The following is an 8,338-nucleotide window of genomic DNA, read 5'->3' as shown; positions in this document are numbered from 1 at the left end:
TGATGTAATAATAGTCAATTCCTCTTTCCTACCTTTTCCACATAACCCTTAATGGCTTCATTGATTAAAAATGCATGCCTTTGTGTTAAATTCTATGTCAAAACACCTCCAATATAGGCCTTGGAAGGCTTTACTGTATTAAAGGTGCCAGGATAACTGCAAGGTGTCGTTGCTGGAGTTAAAGACTGAGAAGGAAATTCAAATTAATGTGAATTCAGTGATAGATAAAGTGCAGATGCAGGAAGTGAATAAAAAGACTGAGAGATATAAAGGAAAAGAAAAACAATGAACAATTTAAAATTTTATATGTAAAGTCTGAAGGTATAAGACTTCACATTCACAATAGTGTAGTGCAAATAGCAATAAAATTAATTTTTCCTTAATAATATATCACTTTGTCCCAGAAATTCTGATCCAGACCAGAAACCTTATTTCCAAACCAGATCAGGCAAAACATTACATATATATTTAGATATATTTAGACGATTGTTTCTCTGGAACTTCCTGGACAGAAGCCGTCTGTTACAAAGCAGTTGAGTGCTTCCGGGTATCCTCATAGTCAACAGGGGCAAAGATCATTGTCTAAGCAAATAGCCCTTTTTGCAGTATGCTGTGTCTGAGCTTTAAAAATCCACACCAAACGCATTCAATTGCAGGGCAAGAGTAATGTGAAGATAGGTGTAGAATTGGAGCAACAGATACATGACAGAGGGTAGGGTGTCAGGTGGGTGAGGGAGGGTAGAGTAACAGGTGGATAACAGGTAAATGGATAAATGTCTGCAGGGAATGAGAGGTGTTGGATCGATGAGAATGTGCAAGTGGTTGTGAGGTAGGTGGAGGGAATAGGTTAGGTTAAAGGGAGCTGGTGTCAAGCTAGTGGGGGCATAGTGTCAGTAATTTGGAGTGGGGTGGCATATGTGGGGATCGATGGAATGTGTCAGGTCTGGCACTGTCAGCATTGTAGGAGATGGTGTGTCAAGTCAGGGATGAAGTTGAGGAGTGGTGTGTACTGACCAGGGGATCATTTAATAGTTTAATCATTTAACAGTCATTACCTGGCATGACAATCTTCCCATCAGAATATCTGGGCCACTGTTATTGATTGCAGGATACATTCTGTGGTTTACCTGTCAGGATTTCAGACCATTTGATACATTTCACACAGGTATCCACAGACCCATGCCATGATTCAGGTAACTAGTGGAGAATATTTGGATTTAATCATTCCTTTACCCCTCACCTGAAATATTTGCAGCATTTGTGCAGAAAAGAGTTGTCATTATTTTGACAGTAAATGGTAGTTGTGATTTTCTGTGTGACAGGTGTTTGACCCTTAGTGTTGCAGGTAAGCCCAAGCTATTCCATTATCATCACCCCCTCCCAACTGCCACAAACCTTCCATCCCCACTAACTCTTTCCTTCTTTAAGACTCTTCTTACACCTAACTTGTCGGCTACCTTCTGTCCATCTCCTTATGTGGCTCGGTGTCATCTTTTGATGGTAATGAGTTGGGAACACTTGCAGCTCTGAGTCAGAAGGCTGTGATTTCAAGATTCATTCCAGGATTTTGAGCACTAAATCTTTCTTCACAGTTTAGCACTGAATTGAAAGAGCCAAGCTTGGTCAGATGGCTTGTCCCATTCACCCATCCCACACAATGTTACTTCTATTTGTTTTGGGTGGGCATGGGTACCGAAAGTTGACTTTCTGGTTTAATTTCTCTCATTCATAAGGGAATAATTACGACAATGCAGCCCTCTACTTTGCATTGTCAATCAACTTTCTTCCCTTGAACTTACTAACATGTAAATCAGAGGAGAGAGTACTATCACATGCTTATTAAAAGATTGTGGGAATCCTAGAGTGTGTCATTTGTGATGGGACAGAAACCTGTACCACCTAATGTGGTTACTGTGAAAGGTTCTATTCCAGTAATCGAGGAATTGTAGGCAACCTCACCAGGTTACTTGATGGAATTGGTGATTAAGTGTGGGATGTACTGGTCTATTAGCTTTTCCTTGATCCTCAATCTAACCAGACAATGCACACAGCAAGAATACTGTTTCAAAGGAGTTGCAACTCTGCCAGATCTTATAAATGTAAATTTGATGTACCTTGTTTCTCAGGAGAGTACATTTCCTTTAATACGTTAATAAAAAATTATATTAAAATAGTTAGGGAGTTGATTCTCTTGTGAAACCTGTCCTGAAAACCTCCAATCAGTAAAATTAGCAAGTCTCTCACCACCCACACCAAGTAATTAAAGCAGCTGGTCGCATCAAACCACCGGGAATTTCAAACTTCCAAATTAGAATATTTTAGATTAAATCTGAAATGGAGTTGAGGTGCTTGTGGAAATTCATTTATTTTACACAAATTAATGTTGCATTGTGTCACATTTTCCCATCAGTTCTTTGTGATGAAATAATATATTATTAAAACCCTCTGATATAAAACTATTAACCTTTAGACAGCAGAAATCAGTTTGAATACAAAATAGAAATTCACTGAAACCAGGTGAAGAATCAATTACATTATTACTCCATCAATAGCACAGTAATTAGTATGTGAAAAATCACGTGGAAAAACATTATGATCAAAATAGACTTGCCAAGTAACCTGTATACCTGTTGAATGAAATGACTGATAAACGTATCGCCCTTGGGCATCTTGCCCTATTGCGTGGCTTTTTTATTCACAATTCAGAGAAAATTGGCCAAACCAGCACAAGACATCATTGTTGTAGAAACAGAATGTACCGGAGAAACTCAGCAGGTCTGGCAACATCTAGAGGCCCAGTCCAATGAACTAGGCTGGCCATTCCTGAATCTCCAGATCAAAATTAATCACATAGTGACTTACCCCTCATTATAATTGTTTCAGACCTCTCAGAATAATCTAAAATTGGGCTTGGCACTCCACTTCCCAAAATCACTCCCAGACACATTTTGAATCTTTTGATACTTTTCCATTCACTTGTACTAAGAAATCAACCCCAGTCCTCCATTATACAGCCAGCCTGTGGTCCTGCTTGGTAAAATTTATGTGACATTGTGTTAAATCACTACATCTGCAATGTAAAAAATGTGAGTTAACGTTCATGAAACGGGCTCAAATCTTACAATGGCAGCACATTCAACTAACGTGATTGGATTTGCACAACTCAGATTGCAAGATGGCAGCAGAGTAAGAAGCTTCAGCTAGAGGTCCTCTGCTCCATCTGTTCTTGTTCTTTTTCACTTTTATCACTTTTCCTTCCCCCTACTTTCTGTGTTAGCGGAATGGAAAAGCTGGTGAGTCCTGGAGCCAAATCCTGCAGCCGTGGCCAACGGGGGAGACAGTCCTGGAACAGTGACTGGTGCAGGGAAGCATTCCCGGAGCAGCAGGTGGTGTAGGGGTAGCATTCCCAGAGCAGCAGGTGGTGAAAGGGAAGTATTCCCAGAGCAGTGGATGGTGTAGGGAAAACATTCCTGGAACAATGGGTGGTGTAGGGGAAGCATTCCTGGAGCAGAGGATGGTGTTGGGAAAACAGTCCCAGAATTTACCATGGAGCAGCTGAGAGCTGGTACTGTGTGGACTGGAGGCTTGGAGCAGACTGGCGACAGTTGTTGGAAGGGGGTCTGGCGCAGGTAGTCGGATCATAGGTGGAAGCCACAGTTCTGAATTGCTATAATTTCAACATTATTTTTATCTGACTGTAATCACAATCTTATTTCTAACTTATTCTTTAAACACTATAAAGTAATGCAAATACTTTTCACTCTTCTTTTGCATCTAAGATTTGTACCTAGGTATTTGCACCTAAGATGGCACTATAAGAAGTGACTTCTCTGTGCAAAACTTTTCGCTATACTCTTGTCCTCCGGTATTTCAGTACACGTGACAATAAAGGATATTCAAATGAATCTGAAATTGAAAACTATTCTCTGCTATGGTGAAATAAAACAAATAACTGAGGATGCTGGAGATCTGAACCATAAACAGAAACAGAAATTGACATTTCTGACAAAACTCAGCATGTCTGGCAACATTCATGGAAAGAAAACAGAGTGATTTTCAATGATTCTTTGTCAGGAATGTACCTGTTCTGTTGAAGAGTCACTGGAATCAAAATATTTTAATCTGCTTTCTTCTCACAGAAGCTGCCAGACTTGCTGAGTTTCACCAGCAATTTCAGTTTTTGACTCTGTTATTTTGACCATTTGGAATATATATGCAATATTGTATTAATACATCTCCTGACCTGCTGTTATTATAAAGATCTACTGTGCAGCACTCACTGCAGGCATCAACTTTATCATCAGTTCAATAAAGATATAGTAAAAACAAGATTGTCGCCACATGAGCATGAAACATAGTATTACAGTAGAGCTCAGGTTGAAATTTGAAAAACTATATTGAAGCACAGCAACTGAAAGAGGAACACAGGAATGTTGAGGGCTGCTTAACTACTAAATGCCACAGGAAGCCACAGAAATTGAACAAAGAAGCAGGACACAGCTCAAAGCATTGGGTAGGGCTGTTAATTTTCTTTTCCCAGTATTGGCTGAAACAAAAAGGTGCTTTGAATTGTTGAACTGGCAGTTTTTCCACTTATATCAGCAGAATTATGAGCTTGCAATAGATTTAATGATCAAACCAGGTATTACACCTTTAATGTCTCCAAAGAACAATGAGAAGGAATGCAGAAATGTGAAATCCTTGAAGGCATGCTTTGAACGATTTGTGAACATAAATTATGAACAGTATGAGTTCAACGTTAGGGCTGAAGATCAAAAAGTGCCCATTGATTATTGTGAGACTGAATTAAAACAGTTTGCAGAATCCTGTGAATTTACACAACCAAAAGATGATTTAACTAAAAACGAGATTGTGTTAGGTCCTGGGATAGACCACAATGACAGAATGTCTGTGGAGCAGAGACATAATCTCTGAGAAGCAATTGACATGTATAGAAGTGTTGAGACTGTCTGTCTGTAGGACAGACATTGTGTGGATAGACATTACAGGCTGAAAGGACAGAGATATTACTGGCTGCAAGGGCAGAGAAATCACACATTCAGGGCAGAATCCAAATTCTGCAGAAGACATTATACAAAGGAGAGGATGACATGTAGAGCATGCGGAAAGCAGTAGGAGAACATCAGAACAATATAAAATGTTAGGTAGACATTGAAGCGTTTTGCAACAGCATAATCTTCACAGATCTGTGCATTGTAGGTCAACATGCTGATCAAAAATGAAGGCCTTGAATGAGCCTATATGATGGCATCATATGCATTCGGGGAAAACAAATGATTCAGAATGACCAATGCAATGAAAAGAACAAAGATTACAGATGACATGCAAGTAACACTAGTTTCATTTGGAATAAGTATAAAGCTTGGACCGGTTACCATCAAGATAAGAGAGCCAGAAATAAAGAGACTAAAAAGTGACAACTGTTACGGAATGGATTACCAGGATGGTAGCAAGGTGAGAGTATATATCAAACCCAATGGATCTAAAGTAAAACTCTGAAGAGGTTTCACGAAATTGTGCCAACCATCAAAATCATTTTGCCACCAATTGCCCTGACACAAATCTTCACAGTTTGAGATGCAAAGGATTGTTACTAGCAAGTGAAACTGGATGAAAATGTTATAACTATATTCTAGACACCATTTGGGACATAAAAATGTTTACACGTGCTGTTTGGCATTTCCACCGATCCAGAGAAATATCAATGTTGTCAACATGAGATATTGAGTGATCATTCTGGAAAGCTTGAGTGGATAATCTGCTAAGTTGATGGATGCAGAGATCTAATTGAAAAAGTCTTTTCTGATCACAATCAAAATCTGGTTTAAATTGTTAGACAGAATTCACCAGATGAGCCTAAAACTACCAGAAGGAGCAGCACGGTGGCACAGTGGTTAATACTGCGGCCTCACAGCCAGGGACTGGGTTCGATTCCAGCCTCGGGTAACTGTCTGTGTGGAGCTTGCACGTTCTCCATGTGTCTTGCTTGGGTTTCCTCCGGGTTATCCAGTTTCCTCCCATAGTCCAAAGATGTGCAGGTTAGGTGGAGTGACCATGCTAAATTGCCCATAGGGTTCAGGGAGGTATAGATTAGGTGATTTATAGGGGGATGGGTCTGGTTGGGACGCGCCAAGGTTCAGTGTGGACTTGTTGGGCTGAAGGGCTGTTTCCACACTGTAGGGATTCTATTCTATAAGGTAATTCAAATAGCTGTCATGAAAAGAATTGCATTGAAAGATGCTTGAATTCAAGTATGTAGGCGAAGTATTGACAAAAAATAGGTGTCCAAAAGCTGAAAGCTAGTGCAGAAATACTATGATGCAAGTCATTAAGTCACCCTACAGTCCTACAGTGTGACACCACTGAGACAGGACTCACAGCAACCCGAGGAAACCAAATGCATTTCATTTGGGGCAAAAATGCAAATGGAATGACGCAATGCTTAGAACAAGAAAGAGCACTTGGCACCTCTCTCCACCTATCTCAACTCCATTTTCTCCTACTTGGTCCAGGACTCCCCACCTATGCCCGTGACACCACCCACGCCCTCCACCTCCTCCAGAACTTCCAACTCCCCGGTCCCCAACATCTCATTTTCATCATGGACGTTCAGTCCCTGTACACCTGCATTCCCCATGCAGATGGCCTAAAGGCCCTCTGCTTCTTCCTGTCCTGCAGGCCCGACCAGTCCCCCTCCACTGACACACTCATCCGCTGAGCCAAACTCGTCCTCACCCTCAACAACTTCTCTTTCGATTCCTCCCACTTCCTACAGACAAAGGGGTGGCAATGGTTACCTGCAATGGGGTAAGCTATGCCTGCCTCTTTGTAGGTTATGTGGAACAGTCCCTCTTCCCTGCCTACACTGGCCCTAAACCCCACCTCTTCCTCCGTTACATTGATGACTGTATCGGCGCCGCCTCGTGGTCCCAAGAGGTGCTCGAACAGGTCATCCACATCACCAACACCTTCCACCCCAACCTCAAGTTCACCTGGACCATGTCCAAAACATCCCTCAACTTCCTGGACCTCTCTGTCTCCATCGCAGGCAACTACCAAGCAACCGTTATCCATTTCAAACCCACCGATTCCCGCAGCTACCTGGAATACATCTCCTCCCACCTTCCTGCAAAAATTCCATCCCCTATTCTCAATTCCTTTGTCTCCACTGTATCTGCTCCCAGGATGAGGCATTCCACTCCCACACATCCCAGATGTTTGATTTCTTCAAAGATCGCAACTATTCCCCCCCGCAGTGGTCGAGAACGCCCTCGCCTATGTCTCCCGCATTTCCTGTAACTCATCCCTCACACCCCGCCCCCGCAATAACCGCCAAAAGAGAATCCCCCTTGTCCTCACATACCACCCCACCAACCTCCGGATACAATGCATCATCTGACGACACTTCCGCCATCTACAATCCGACCCCACCATCAAAGACATTTTTCCAATCCCACCCTTGTCTGCATTCCGGAAAGACCACTCTCTCCGGGACTCCCTTGTCCTCTCCACACTCCCCTCCAACCCCACCACACCCAGCATCTTCCCCTGCAACTGAAGGAAGTGCTACACTTGCGCCCACACCTCCTCCCTCACCCCGATCCCAGGTCCCAGGATGACTTTCCACATCAAGCAGAGGTTCACCTGCACATCTGCCAATGTGGTATATTGCATCTGCTATACCCGGTGTGGCTTCCTCTACACTGGGGAAACCAAATGGAGGCTTGGGGACCGCTTTGCAGAACACCTCCGCTCAGTTCGCAATAAACAACTGCACCTCCCAGTCGCAAACCATTTCAACTCTCCCTCGCATTCCTTAGACGACAAGTCCATCATGGGCCTCCTGCAGTGCCATAATGATGCCACCTAAAGGTTGCAGGAACAGCAACTCATAACCTGCATAGAAACCTCCAGCGCAATGGTATCAATGTGGATTTCACAAGCTTCAAAATCTCCCCTTCCCCCACTGCATCCCAAAACCAGCCCACTCATCCCCGCCTCCCTAACCTGTTCTTCCTCTCACCTAACCCCTCCTCCCACCTCAAGTCGCACCTCCATTCCTTACCTCCTAACCTCATCCACCCCCTTGACATGTCCAATTTCCCTGGACTGACCTGTCCCCTCCCTAACTTCCCACCTATACTCACCTCTACAGGCTCCATCCCCACTCCTTTAACTTGTCTGTCCCTTCTCCATCTATCTTCTCCTGTATCCACCTTTGATCCACCTTCCCCTCTGTCCCTATTTATTTCAGAACCCTCTCCCCATTCGCCGGATTCTGATTTGTTCTGATGAAGGGTCTCAGCCCAAAACATCA

This window comes from Stegostoma tigrinum, chromosome 28, assembly GCF_030684315.1.
Source record: "Stegostoma tigrinum isolate sSteTig4 chromosome 28, sSteTig4.hap1, whole genome shotgun sequence".
NCBI lineage: Eukaryota > Metazoa > Chordata > Chondrichthyes > Orectolobiformes > Stegostomatidae > Stegostoma > Stegostoma tigrinum.
Note: the sequence above shows the minus strand (reverse complement) of the source record.